This window comes from Nannospalax galili, unplaced genomic scaffold, assembly GCF_000622305.1.
Source record: "Nannospalax galili isolate Female #2095 unplaced genomic scaffold, S.galili_v1.0 scaffold931, whole genome shotgun sequence".
NCBI classification, from domain to species: domain Eukaryota; kingdom Metazoa; phylum Chordata; class Mammalia; order Rodentia; family Spalacidae; genus Nannospalax; species Nannospalax galili.
This window is the reverse complement of record NW_008330062.1, coordinates 323,551-337,515: the sequence shown is the minus strand read 5'-3', so window position 1 is coordinate 337,515 and position 13,965 is coordinate 323,551. Positions and strand designations below refer to the sequence as shown.

General features: G+C 43.9%; 1 long non-coding RNA gene across 2 annotated transcripts in view; it reads right to left on the bottom strand.

Annotated features, from left to right (window-relative positions):
• Positions 1-9,412: 9,412 nt before the first annotated feature.
• Positions 9,413-13,965, bottom strand: part of LOC108491292 — a 16,748-nt gene continuing 12,195 nt past the window's right edge. The window contains exons 2-3 of one of the 2 annotated variants that reach the window (XR_003850978.1): positions 10,348-10,547; positions 9,413-10,214 (exon numbers count right to left, since the gene is read on the bottom strand). This is a non-coding gene — a long non-coding RNA (uncharacterized LOC108491292). The remainder of the gene's footprint in view (positions 10,215-10,347; positions 10,548-13,965) is intronic. The other variant, XR_001872666.2, reaches the window with a different exon arrangement.

The window sequence follows — 13,965 nt, the reverse complement described above, 5'->3', positions numbered from 1 at the left end:
GTTGATGCTATTCTTTGTGTGATTTGGGAGGTTATAGAACCTTTAGGTGGAGGGACTTTATTGGAGGAGGTGGGTCACAAAGAAGGAGGCCTTGATAGTTAGAGATAGGCCTCCTGCCTGGTCTCTGCTACCTGTTCCCCCAAGATGAGGGAGGCAAAGAGTCCCAGCACCTTCCCTGCCCTGATAGACTATATTCCTTCCAACCCTGAGCCAAGATGAACCCTTCACCTTTAAATTGTTTTGTCTGGAATTTGGTGACACTGATAAGAAAAGTAACTAATAAACAGTCTGTGTCCTGCCTAAGGCTGCTTGGCAGTCACCCAGCCATGGCTGAGGCAGAAAAAGACTTCGTGTTGGGGCAGGGGGATCTTCCTCTCTGACCCAAGAACAGGCCAGGCTTTATGTAGCCCTTGACCCTGCCATTGCACAGATCCCACACCCAGGACTCCAAACTGGCTTTAAGGTCTGCTATCCAGTGCTGGAGTCCCTAATTCCTTTTATTTTTTTTTTATTATTTTAATTTTTTGTGTATGAGTGTTTTGCCTGCATGTATGCAAGTGCACCCATGTCCTGCAATACCCACAGAGGCCAGAAGAAGGTTTGGATCTACTGGAAGTAGAGTTAAAAACAGTTGTGAGCCACCATGTCGGTGCTGGGAACCAAATCCAGGTCCTCTGCAAGAGCAGCCAGTACTCTTAACTACCGAGCCATCTCTCCAGTTCCCCTAACTCATTTTTCAATGAGAAGCCTGCTCTCTTCATTTTGTTGTAGGTCCCACAAACCATATAGGTTCTACCCTCAAGGTGGGACCCCACACTGACTTAACTGCTGTGGAGCTCAGCTCTTGAGCAAACTTCTCTCCCCCAGAAGTCAGCTTGGGAAGGTGAACTGACCACTTTCATAGTCAACCAAGTCTCATCTAAAGCTTTATACATGGCTTCTGAGTGAACCAAGGCCAGATGGCTGGAGGAGAGCCCAGAGGAGAGGCACTTACCTGCACAGGCGGACACACAGCTAGAACTGCACATCATCATACTGGCGTCCTCGGCTGCCTGGAGGAGGTACCCAAGCTGGAACTGAACTGGATGGTTTGGAGAAGCCATAGGTGGGGGGTACCTATGTGAAGTGCCCACAGAAGTGGAATCGGCAGGTTACGGCCCTTGATTAGAGGGAGGAAGTCCCTGAGACCACCACCCCCCCTTTCCTGGCCTCCCCAGGTCATCATTCCAGGAGTAATTTCACTCATCCTCACAGATCATAGCACCTGCCACCTCCTAGGCACCCCCCAGCCCTGCCTCTCCCAGCACAAAGGCCAGCTGCTGGAATTCTCCCTGCAGCCCCAGTGAGAAGCAGTCAGGGAACAATGCTATCTGCACATTGTGGCGCCCAAAATACAACTGTCATTTATTTTGTTATATGAAATTAGAGCATGCCTTGTAGCCATAATGAATCATTTCCTTCCTGCCCGGGCCACAGTGTCAGGCAGGAGCTCAGCATCCACCATTCAGGGCTTCTCACTTCATCTCAGGCTAATAATAACCCACCCAGGTGAACAAATGTCCTCCCCAGACAATGCAGGGCCTGGACGGGCATCTTGTGCAAAAGAGCAGCAACCATGGGTTGGGGTCCAGGCCAGGCAGTGTGGCAAGAGAAAGACAATGCCCATGGGGAGAGAAAGGACCCTGTACTCCACAGTGGGGGCCCAGTAGAACGTGAGACACCGGGTCCTTTACCCAGCTGTTGCTCCTCCTAACAGAGGCAAGAAATGCAGCCACAGTAGGCTGCTCTCCCGCAGTTCCTTCCCAGACATCACCCAGGTCTAGTTCAGAATGCATCTGCTCGTCCAGACCAAGTGTCCACCATGACACTAAGTTCCATTTAGCCACCAGATATCAAGGCACTATGTTCCACCCTAACCTGGAGCTCTTATCTTCCATCCCTGCCTTGAGCAGGCTCTGGAGGAACAGGTACTCAGAGAGTGAATCCATGTGGCATCCCCAGGTTCCTCCCTCTGGGGCTAGGATCTGGGAGCCCTGCCCAGCCTGGTGCAAAGGAAGCCAAAGTCACACTGTGCCCAGTGTTGTCTCTCCCAGAATGTCAAATGGAAAACTAGCCCAGCATAAAACTATCTGCCCAGGATCTATGTCATTGGTCTCCTCCACTAATTGTAACTCTTAAGTCCTTTTAACTAGTGTGTAACCAATAAGAGGAGAGATGAATGAATCAAGGACAGAGAGTCAGGGGCTCCATTGCTAAAGGATACAGAACCAGCCCAGGGGGATAGTGAGTGGGGAAAGTAAGGTGGCACAGATGCTCAGCCCCTCGTCTTCCCATCCTGGGGGATTCTGCTAAGGGAGCAGCAAGCCACTGTCCCCTAACCTCCCACCAATGTGCAGTCCATAGATTCCTGCTGGAACACACCTGCCCACCTTACCTGCCTCATCTCTGCACTCAAGTGCATGGGATGTCTGCCTGTTCCTGTCTTACAGTGGTTAAGAATGTTAGCCTGATTGCACTGAGATGCTGTGCCTAGAAGATTAACAAAAAACACTTCCTGATGTTTCTGTAAGCATGTTTCCAGGGAGGATTTACCAAGAGGGGAAGATCTGCCTTCAGTGTGAGCAGAGGCATCCAGTAGCCTGGAGACATGAAGTAGACTCAGAGAATGGAGAAGGCCCACACCCTCTGCTTCCTGGCCACTGGGACATGAGCCGCTGTGCTCTCACCCCGGCCGGGATGGACTGGAACAATGAACGGAACTGAAGCCCTCCTCCCTTCATTCATGTCATAGAGTTTGTCTCAATGATGAGATCAGACTCATTTAAGGCTGTACCCTCTAAAGGATCTTGGGGTTCCTTGTCACCCAGCCATGGGGCTCTTTAGGGAGCCTCCTGACTTTCCATCTTCCTTAATCCACCAACTCACATAACTGCAAGGCTCCTTGCATCCATGAGAGCTCTTGTCTGCCTGTACCAGGAAGTGGCCTGCTTACTGCTGAAAGGTCCCATGTTGCCTAGACATATGGAGGCTGTGTGTCTGTTTTGCTCAGTGTCTCTCCTACACCTGTCACAGTATCAGACTCACTGGAAGTCCCAGTGAGATGTTTTTGCATTGAATGAATGAATCAAAGCAATATGAGTCACTTACTTAGTCCCAAGACCCATGTTCAATTTGTTGTCTTGTATATTGCCATAAAAACTGAAAACAATAAAATTTGCCTATAATTTTAAAAAATTAAAATGTAAATAACCATATTAAAATAATTTGATGCATTTCCCCCCAGTTTTGCTACTAATTTTTACATGATTGAGATCCTACATAAGATGGAGTTTTCTATTCTCTTTTCTAAAATATTTTATTATTTTTATTTTTTTTATCTGTATGAGTGCATTGCCTGCATGTATGGACCCACAGAGGTCAGAAGAGGTTGTCGAATTCCCCAGGAACTGAAGTAACAGATGGTTGTTAGCCACTACATAGGTGCTGGGAATTGAACCAGAGCCCTCTGCAAGAGCAGCCAGTGCTCTTAAATGCTGAGCCATCTCTCTAGCCCTATCCTATCTTTTTTAAGATTTACTGTTTTTATTTTATGTATATAAGTGTATATGTGTACCTGGTGTGTGTGCAGTGCCTGTAGAGCCAGAAGAGGACAACAAAGCTCCTGTGTGGGTGCTGAGATTCGAACCCAGGTCCTCTGTAAGAACAGCAAGTGCTTTTAACCACTGAAACATCTCTCTCCTCTTTTTGCCACAACATAGTGTCATGAGTGTTTCTGCAAGTCCACAAACTTAGTATTGTTTAAGCATATCACCATTCTTTTTTTTTAATGTGTATGAGTGCATTGCCTACATGTATGTGAGTGCACCCATGTCATGAAATGCCGTGGAGGTCAGAAGAGGGCGTTGGATTCCCCTAGAACTGGAGTTAAGGACAGTTTGTAGCCACCATGTGGGTGCTGGGAATCAAACCCGGGTCCTCTGCAAGAGCAGTCAGTGCTCTTAACCGCTGAGCCATCTCTCCAGCTCCCAATATCACCATTCTTTAGCCTTTGTGACTCCCCTATTAAATATATAAGCTGTTTGCTGTTTTTTCAGCATTTTAGACAATATTGCAATGAACATCTTTGTGTATAAAGTATTTCTTCTTTTTCTGAAGCAGTGAGGATAAAACTCAGGACTCTGCACACACTAGACGTGTGATTGGGTGCTTTTCCCTGAGCTTTATCTCCAGACTTTTCCACACTTTAATTATATTCTTTGATTACATTTTTGAAGTAGATTTCCTGGGTCAGAGCTGATACACACTTTTTAATTCATTGATAATTATTTCTAAGGCAGATTTTCAGAACCTTTGGACCAATTTACAATCCTATGCACAAAACATACATACCCAGTTCATCACAGACCTGCCAACACTGGCTAGTTGACTTTTAATACTTCCTAATTAGTCAGAAAACAAAGAAGCATTACTATAGTTCATATTCTATCACATCTGTAAATATTTTTCCTGTCCTTATTAGATGACCCATTCCATAGCAAACGGCTCTTTCTAAAGAGCTTTAAGCCAGACCACAAAGAGGAAGAATCCATCATGGCCTACGACTCCCCATCCCTAGGGCCAGGGCATGTCAACCCACTTACCCTTCCAATGAAGAGTTGCCTCTAAGCCTCAGTCTCGAATGACAGCCTGGAAGATAGCAGTTTCTGTCCCTCCCAGCTATCGTCTGCCTTCTACGTGGGACTTAGTCAAGGCCTCTGTAACCCACATAGTGCAGGAGCAGCTGTTCAAAAATCAAACTCCACTCCTTGGGGCTGAGTCACCCCAAGTTGTCCCAAACAGAGATGGGTCCAATATTCTCAATACCTATTTTTGCTTTTGGTCTTATTGCAAAGAGGTTACATGCTGGTATTCATCGTTGCTGTAGCAAAATACCTGACAGGAACAACTTAAGAAGGATAAAAGGTTTATTTCCACTTCTAGAAGGTTTTATGCAAGATCATTTAACTCTGTGGTTCTGAGCCTGGAGTGAGGCAGCAGATCACCACTTCAGGAGCTTGTGGCAGAAACTGCTCACAGGCCAGGAAACCAGAACTGGGAAGGTAGTATAACCCTCAAAGGTATGGACCCTAGTGACCTACTTCCTCCACTCACCAGTTGCCAGAAAAAATCATGCCACAAGATTTCAAAATAAGAACCTGTCAAGTCAGCAAGATCCCAGCATGGATGAGGGAGGGGCTCATGAAATCCCATCCTTGACTGAGAAGCTATTGGCAAGTGATGGCTACTCGGGGAGGGAGAGTCAGCTTACTTTGGGGTTTAAAAACAAAAAGAAGAGGGGCTGGAGAGACATCTCAGTGGTTAAGAGCACTGACTACTCTTGCAGAGGACCCAGGTTCAATTCCCAGAGCCCACATGGTGGCTGACAACTGTCGGACACTCCAATTGCAAGGGACCCAACACCCTCTTCTGACCTCTGCGGGCATTGCACAACATGGGTGCATTTACATACATGCGGCCAATACACTCATACACATAAAATAAAAATAGCAAATAAAATATTTTTTAAAAAGAAGAGCATGCAGGGCGTGGTGGTGCACACCTTTAATCCCAGCACTCGGGAGGCAGACGCAGGCGGATCTCTGTGAGTTCGAGGCCAGCCTGGTCTACACAGTGAGTTCCAGGACAGCTGGGGATACAAGGAAACCCTGTCTCAAAAAAGACAAAAAAAAAGAAGAGCAAATTAACTTGGGAGGGGAAAGTGATGGGAGGAATGGGGAGAAGCTGAATGGGGAGGGTTAGGGTGTAGGTTTGATCGAAACACATTGTATACACATAGAAAATTCTCAAACAATAAAAATCTGAACCTGAGAGAGGGTGCATTTCATACTCAGTTCGTAACAGTGCTCACTGGCACACTCACAGAAACTCCGAATAGTACAAAGAAAGCACTTCCAAATAATATCTGGTTCCAGTCTTTTCTCTAGAAATTAATTACAGAGATGATATTTTAAATGATTTTCAGATACATGACCAATGTCTATAAACCATGGTTTATGAAGCACAGAGATTGATGTTTTAGGAGGCAGACATATCTCACTAGAAATGTAGTTCCTAAATTGTGTTCCCAGGGGCTGGAGAGATGACTCAGTGGTTAAGAGCACCAGCCACTCCTACAGAGGACCTGGATTCAGTTCCCGCACCCACATAGCAACAAACAACCATCCGTAGCTCCAGTTCCAGGGCATCCAACACTCTCTTCTGACATCTGCAAGCTGACAACTGTCCATGACAACTGTCCTTTGGCATTGCATGACAAAGGTATACTTACATTGTTTTAAAATATTTTTTTCATGTGTGCCAAGGTCATGGGGCATCATGATGACCTCAAAGTGCATGACCATCTGTTTTAAATTTCTGAAAGAAACATCAACACCTGGTGGACACCACACAAACTGCTTCTATCAAGTTATTTGGACCTAGAACCGTGGGCATGAAAGGATTTCACCCGTGATCATTAATCTTCATAGTCAACTCGACCCAGAGACACATCTCTGGACATGTCTATCAAGGCATTTCCAGGTAAGTTTAACTGAAAAAGGAGCCACCCTGAATGTGGATGGTACCATGCCATGCATTGGAGTCCTGGGCTAAATAAAGAGGAGAAAGTGACTTGAACACCGACATTCATATACTGACTGGAGATCCACACTCTTTACCCACCATGATGAACGGCGCCCACAAACCACAAGCCAAAATAAACCCTTCTTTCTTCAATTTGCTGTCACCATGCATTTTATTACAGCAGTGCTTGGAGTCGCCACTGCACCATCTTTTTCCCTGTCCATGGTGATTCCCCTACCACTCACCTTGTCACCGTCTTAAAGAGGAGCAGAACAACGGGGCACAGAGTCCCCCTTACGCTGCACTTCCCAGACTGAACTAGAACTTAGGGCTTTTATTCTCCATTGAGGCTTTGGGAAGACAGATCAGCCTGAGAAATTAAGTCATGTATTTCTTTTTTAAAAAATACCTATTTTCGTTTTAGTTATGTGTCTGTGTGTGTGTATGCACACATGAGTGAAGTGCCCACAGAGGCCAGAAGAGAGCATCAGATCCCCTGGAGCTGGAGTTGCAGGCAGTTGTGAGCCATCCAATGTGGGTCTTGGGAACCAAACTCCAGTACTCTTGAAGAACAGCAAGGGCTCTTAACCAATGAGTCATCTGTCTGACCCCAAGTCATGAGCTTCTTACACGTTTGAGTACGTTAGTAAACCTGCAACCTCATCCCACACAGATTATTTTTTACAAAATAAGATCATGTTATTTGTACTACTTTACATGTTTTGTTTCCTTATAAATACAAACTTTTTCTCTGCTAATATTCATTAAATATTTTCACAGTCTCCCATTGTATATGAAAAGCATGGATCTCTCAGCCTGACCTTCCTGTTCACTGCAAAAATTTGAATTCTATTGACTCCAACACCCATCTGCTGTTACTATCATTTTTAACTTAATACTTGAGTGGTTTCCAGGTTTGTATATTAAAAACAATGTCATGATAGCTGGTTAAATTACATATGCTTTTACATTTAGACAGCAATTCTACTTCTAGGAATTGAACACAAAGATGCCATAGGAAAATGGTTACCACTAGAGATAATCATACTAAGCAAATTAAGACAATACCAGAGACAAATATATTTTCTCTTTCATTCGTGGTTCCTGGATTTTATATAGCTAGGTAAAATAATGTATGCACATATAAAATGGAAGTGGTAACAAAACCATCTAGGCCAGGCATGGTGGGGCACACCTTTAATCCCAGCACTGGGAAGGCAGAGGCAGGTATATCTCAGAGCTCGGGGCCAGGCTGGTCTCCATAGTGAGTTCTGGGTGAGCCAGGGCTACAGTGTGAGAACCTGTCTCAAAAAAGAAAAAACAAAGGAAAGAAAGAAAAGAAATTAAATGGAACTATCCAGTAGAACAACAGGGACAAATGGGAGGAGGGGAGACAAGAGAAGATAACAGGGGACATGTTCAACATACAATACACACCTGTACGTTTTACAGAAATAAACATATTTCTGGTGGAAAAAAGATACCATGGCAAAACTACAGAATAATGGATGCAAATGCTTTTCACTGCAGTGCTGTTTGGACTAGAAAAGAAAAACTAGAAATAAGTAACCCATGTGTCTTTACACGATGACCTAGTTGAATAGATTGTTGCACATCCAAAACTGTGCCTCATCTCGCAGCCTTAGTAAGGAGCAGAAATATGTCTGTGAACTGATATGGAGTCACCTTCGGGATGTAATGTTAAGCAAAAACGAAGGGAAGAAAATGTCTTTTATATGTAAAATTTTATTAGTTGAGATTTTCACACATGCATAAAATGTATTTTAACTATATGCACCTCCCACTCCTCTTCCTAACTCCTTCCATGCCCCCCACCCTGCCCCATCCCCTCTCAACTTTGTGTTCTCTCTTTTCTTTTTTTCTTAACCCACCAAATCCAATTTGTGCTGCCCACATACTCATGGATGTGGGACCACCCATCGAAACATAGTTGATCTACCAGAGGCCACACCCTTAAGAAAAAATAACTCTCCCTCCCTCAGAAGCCATCAACTGTCAATAGCTCCCCAGCCAGGGCTGGAGGCTCCTGAGCCCCTCCCTGGTCCATGCTAGAATGTTGACTGACTTGGTCTTGTGCAAGTCTTGTGCAGGCCACCACAGCTGCTCTGAGTTCATGAGGGTGGCAGTCCTGTCAAAAGACACTGTTTTGCTCCAGTCCGCTGACAGTCTTTCCACCCCCTCTTCTGCAATGGTCCCTGAGCCTTGGGGGGAGGACCCACAGTATATGCCCTGTTTATGACTAGGCACTCCACAGACACTTACTTTCTAGTTGTGAGTGTCTGCATTCGTTTCTATGGTATTACTGAAGGAAGGGATGCATTCACATACAAACAGTGGCTATCATATGGTTCAGTTTGATTTTTGACTTGATTCGGATAATAAATGTCTAAGAGGTTAGTGGCGTGCACTTCTGGGTGTGTCTATGGTGGCCGTCTGGAGACAATTGGGTCCTGAGGACTCTGACCTAACCAGCAGATTAATCCTTGGGTGGAGTCATCATATGCTGGCATTCTTAGAAGATGGTAAAAGTCAGAAGTCCGAGCCTAGTTGGAGGAAGTAGGGCCTTGGACTGTGTCCATGGAGCTGTATCTTTCTCTGGCTTCCTCCTGTATTACTGCCTTTTCTCTGTTTCCTGTCCATCAAGAAGGTAAGTGTCCCCTCCCCCACATACTCCCACCCCGAATGACTGAACTTTCTGAGGCTGTGAGTTCAAATAAATCTTTACTTAAGTTGTTTTTGTCGGGTCATGGCAGTGAGAAAGTGACTGATAAAGTTATTTAAGGTTTTTTTTTATTAAAGACAAGCAAAACTTAAAAAAATAACTACAATGCAGGAGAAGATCGAATAAAGTAAGTATGGATAGAAGCTGAACTTCCCTTAATACAATGTTGTTTCAGATTTAAGTTTGAACCCATGAGGTATTTCATGTCATCATCAAGCAAAATTTGCTTTTTGACCTGCCATAGGAAGATGGAGTAAACAACGATCTCATCAATTTTTCCTGATCAGCACAACTAAAGTTCCTGGATATCTGCGCTGGTTTTTTTGAGTCGGCTTGACACAAACTAGCATCCCTGGGAGGGGGGAGCTTCAACCGAGGAATTTCCTCCATCAAATGACCTATGGGCATGTCTGTAGGGCATTTTCTTGATTGCTAGTTGATGTAGGAGGCCCCAGCCCACTGTGGGCAGTGCCACCCCTGGGTAGGTGGGCCTGGGCTGTATTTTTAAAAAAGTAACCGAGCAAGGCAATAGGCAGCATCCTTCCATGGTTTCTGCTTCGGCTCCTGTCTCCAGGCTCTTGCCTTGCATTTCTGCTCTGCCTTCCCTCAATGATAGCCTGTCACTTGGAAGTGTAAGATGCAATAAACCCTTTCCTTCCCAAATTGTCTTTGGTCAGAGTGTTTTATCACTAGAGGAAGAAAACTAAAACAATATCATTTATAAAACAGACAACAAGAATTCTCAGAAAGATTACAGTAGACTAACTAAGACTCCATTATCCACAGGATGGCATGGTGGTGAGTTCTTCCATTTTCTTTCAAAGAAAGTCCCAACAAAAGCCTCTTCTCTCTAGTCAAAGGAGAAGGCAAACAGAAGCCTAGCAGGTTAGAACACATAGATAATAATCACTGGACCCCAGTCAGCACAAGTCCCATTCACACCCACAACCGACAAGAGCCAGAGAGTCCAGACTTCTACTTACGATGCTATGACTAAGAGCCCCACATCCCCGCTGTGGTGATGCAAGAGAAGGCCAACGGTGGGACTTGATCCCCACTTAGGTTTTCTCCTCCAACAATGCCAGTGGAAGGGTAGTAAGGATCCAACGTTCTCCATGGTGTCAAAAGAATCCGGAGGTAGAGTATATCAGATAAAATAGACCAGAAAAAAGAAAATTACTATCTACGAAGAGAGACAACAAAAGAACCAAAAGGTTAATTCTTAAAGAAGTCAATTCAGTCCTAAACACATCTACCAAATAACAGCGTTCCAAAATATACCAAGCCAAGACAGTAAGGCAGCCTCTCGTCCCTTACTGAAGCAATGTAAGAAAACTACCTAGAGGCTGGGGAGATGGCTCAATGGGTAAAGTGTTTGCTGTGCAAAAATGAGGACTTGAGCTCAGATCCCTATGTTTTCGTAAAAAATGTGATCATGGTGATGCTCACCTGTAATCCTAGCCCTGGTGGCTCAAAGTCCAGCCAGTCTAGCCAATCGATGAGCTCAGATTCAGGGAGCCACTTTGTCTCAAAAAATAAGGTGAAGAATGACCAGGGAAAGCACATTGTTGACCTTTGGCCTGCACATGCACAGTTACAGGCACATGTCGCCACAAGCATACACACACACACACACACACACACACACAAACACACTATCCTAGTTTGTTTCTTCATTGCTGTGACAAAATACTCTGATCAATACCAACTTGGGAAGGAAAGGGTTTATTCAGCTTACATCTCCCAGGTCACAGTTCATCAGGGAGCCCAAGGTAGGAACTCAGGGCAAGAACCTGGAGGCAGGAGCTAGAGCACAGGCCATGGAGGAACTCTGCTTACTGGCTTGCTCCCCTGGCCCTTGCTCAGCCTGCTTTCTTATGCAACACAGGCCCACCTGGCCAGTGGTGGCACCATCCACAGTGGGCTGGGCCCTCCCACATCACTCTTCAAGAAGATGCCCTTCAGACATGGCCACAGGCCAGTCCAATAGAGGCAACTCCTCAACTGAGGCTCCTTCAACCCAGGTGTGTCAAGTTGACACTAAAGCTATCCAGCACACACACACACACACACACATACACACACACACACCACACCACACCCACAGGGAGAGACAGACAGACAGCAGCAGAGACAGAAAGAACACTAACACACAAGGTTTAAATAAGATGCAGAGTCTCACAACATAGTATGGGTTCCCAGGTTTCAAAAGAAGATATCATTTAAATAAATAAGACATACATATGCTAACACCAATATGACCACAATATTAAAATTACCTGACAAGGATTTTAAAGCAGACATCATAAAAATGCTCCATGAGCAATTACAAACACACTTGAAATAAATGAAGAAAAGTCTCAATAACAGGAAAAAATTAAGATAAAAGAAAAACCAAATGGAAATTCTATGACTCAAAGATACAATAACCAAATTTTTTTTAAGTTCAGTGTGCAAGTTTAAGAATAAAAGGGACAGAAAATATTCAGCGAGCTGGAAGGAGAACAATAGAAATGATTCAACCATAACAAGAAAGACAAAAAGTGGGCTGTAAAAAAATAGCAGGGCCTCAGGGACCTGGGAGAATGTCCAACCCTCATTTCACCAAGGTGTGGAATGAAAGAAGAAAGAAAATGAGGCTAGAATGTCCATTACAAAGCACTGGCTGAAAACGTCTCAGATGTCTCCAGAGATACAAACTTCAAGGAGTTCAATTTATCCAAACAGGAAAAATACAAAACTCCCATGCACAGACACATTGAACTTCTGAAAATTAAAGACAAAAATAAATTCTTTTTTAAAAAAACAAGGTCCTATATAGTTCAGGCTGACCTCAAAGGTGCTATGTAGCTAAGGCTAGCCTTGAACTGCTGATCTTCCTGCCTATACCTCCCAAACGCTGGGATTACAGACATGTGACACCACACCCAGGGTTAAAAAGATAAATTCTTGAAAGCATTTGAAGACAAATTTCATGTTAATATAGAAAAAGTGTAGCTGGAATAATGGTAGATTTCTTATCTGATATGGAAGACAGAAGAAGGCCCCAGATGTTTCTCGAGTGCTAAAAGAATTACCTCCCTAAAATCCTATACCCAGCAAAACTGGCCTTCAGAGATTAAGAAACCAAGACATTTTCCAATGAAGAAAAACTAAGATCATGTCTTCCCCATACATCCACTCTAAAAGGATGTATGAAGGAAGTTTTCTAAACAGGATGTTTGGAAAAAATGAGAACATTAGAAAGGAAAAACGAGTATAATGAGGATAAGTATGGTAAATACGACAGTATCCTCTTCTCTTGACTTGACCAATTATGTTTGATGGATCACCGAAGCAAAAATTTAAATACTTTTATGTGGTCCTAAGTATAAGTATATAAAACATTTAAGATAGTGACGTTAAAGCAGCAAGATAAAGGTCCTTAAATGGATATAATGCTTCTGCTCTCCAAACTGGTGACATGATAGCCCCAGACCTCTGATAAATCATGTAAAAATAATGTAATACACAGAATAAGCACTAAATGTATACAAAAAAGATACACGCAAAATAGTACAAATAAATGGAAAACAGAATTCTACAGAACATTCCAGTAACTCACCAGATACAGGGAAAAGAAGCCACAAAAGGAAAGATGGCAGAATTAATCTCAAGCATGTCAATAATTATATCAATTGCAAATGTTCTGAATATGTCAATTAAAGGCTATGCTCAGGCCTAAACAAAACACCCATATCATCCCACCTAAGGTTCAAAGAACATTGCAGAAGGGATGGGAAGATGAAAGAGCCAGAAACATGGGGAAGGGCTGCAAACTGCCTTCTCCTGGGCAAGACATATGCAGTGCAATCAAGAACTCACAGCAGCTGAGATGCCTAGACTGGGTCTGCACAGGATGGGCCCATCAACAGTCAGACACAGACGGAGGAGAGACTCGGGCAGCCCTCCCACTTACTGCCATACTATTTGCTACCGATACATTCAGGCAGATGAGGAACCATTTCCTTCAGTTGGTGCCCACTGATGGCCCCACCAGGCTCCAATGGATATTTCCAAACCAGTGCTCACACAGATGGCCCTGGTTAAATGGAATGGGTCACAAAATCAAAGTTCTTGGATCTAGAAAGGGGACTGTTAGTGATGGAAGGATTGACAAGAAGGAGGAGAGAGTGATCAGATTATATTGTGTACACATGTGAAATTGTCAGCTAACAAAATTAGTCAAGAAAAAAAAAGATACGGCAGGGATGGGTTTAAAAATATGATTGAGGTGACAGTGCCAAATCCTACCACTTTGGGTAACCTCTTCAGAGGATGGTGTGATGAGAATAGGAGGTAGGAATTGGCTAGGCAGTTAGGGTAAAAAGACCCCAAAGGAAAGTAGCCAGTTTCTTGGCTAAAAGTCAAAATGTCCTTGGGGCCTGTTAGCAACATACTCCATTCCAAAGGCCAAAAATGACAAAAGTATTTGGGAACTCTTATCTAATCCCTAAAAGATTTTAGGGTTACCTCTTCAGAGGGGTAATCTTAGAGTAGCAAAAAGCCCCATTTACAAAGAAAGAAAGAAGAAAAGAAAGCAAAAAGAAAGAAAGAAAAGA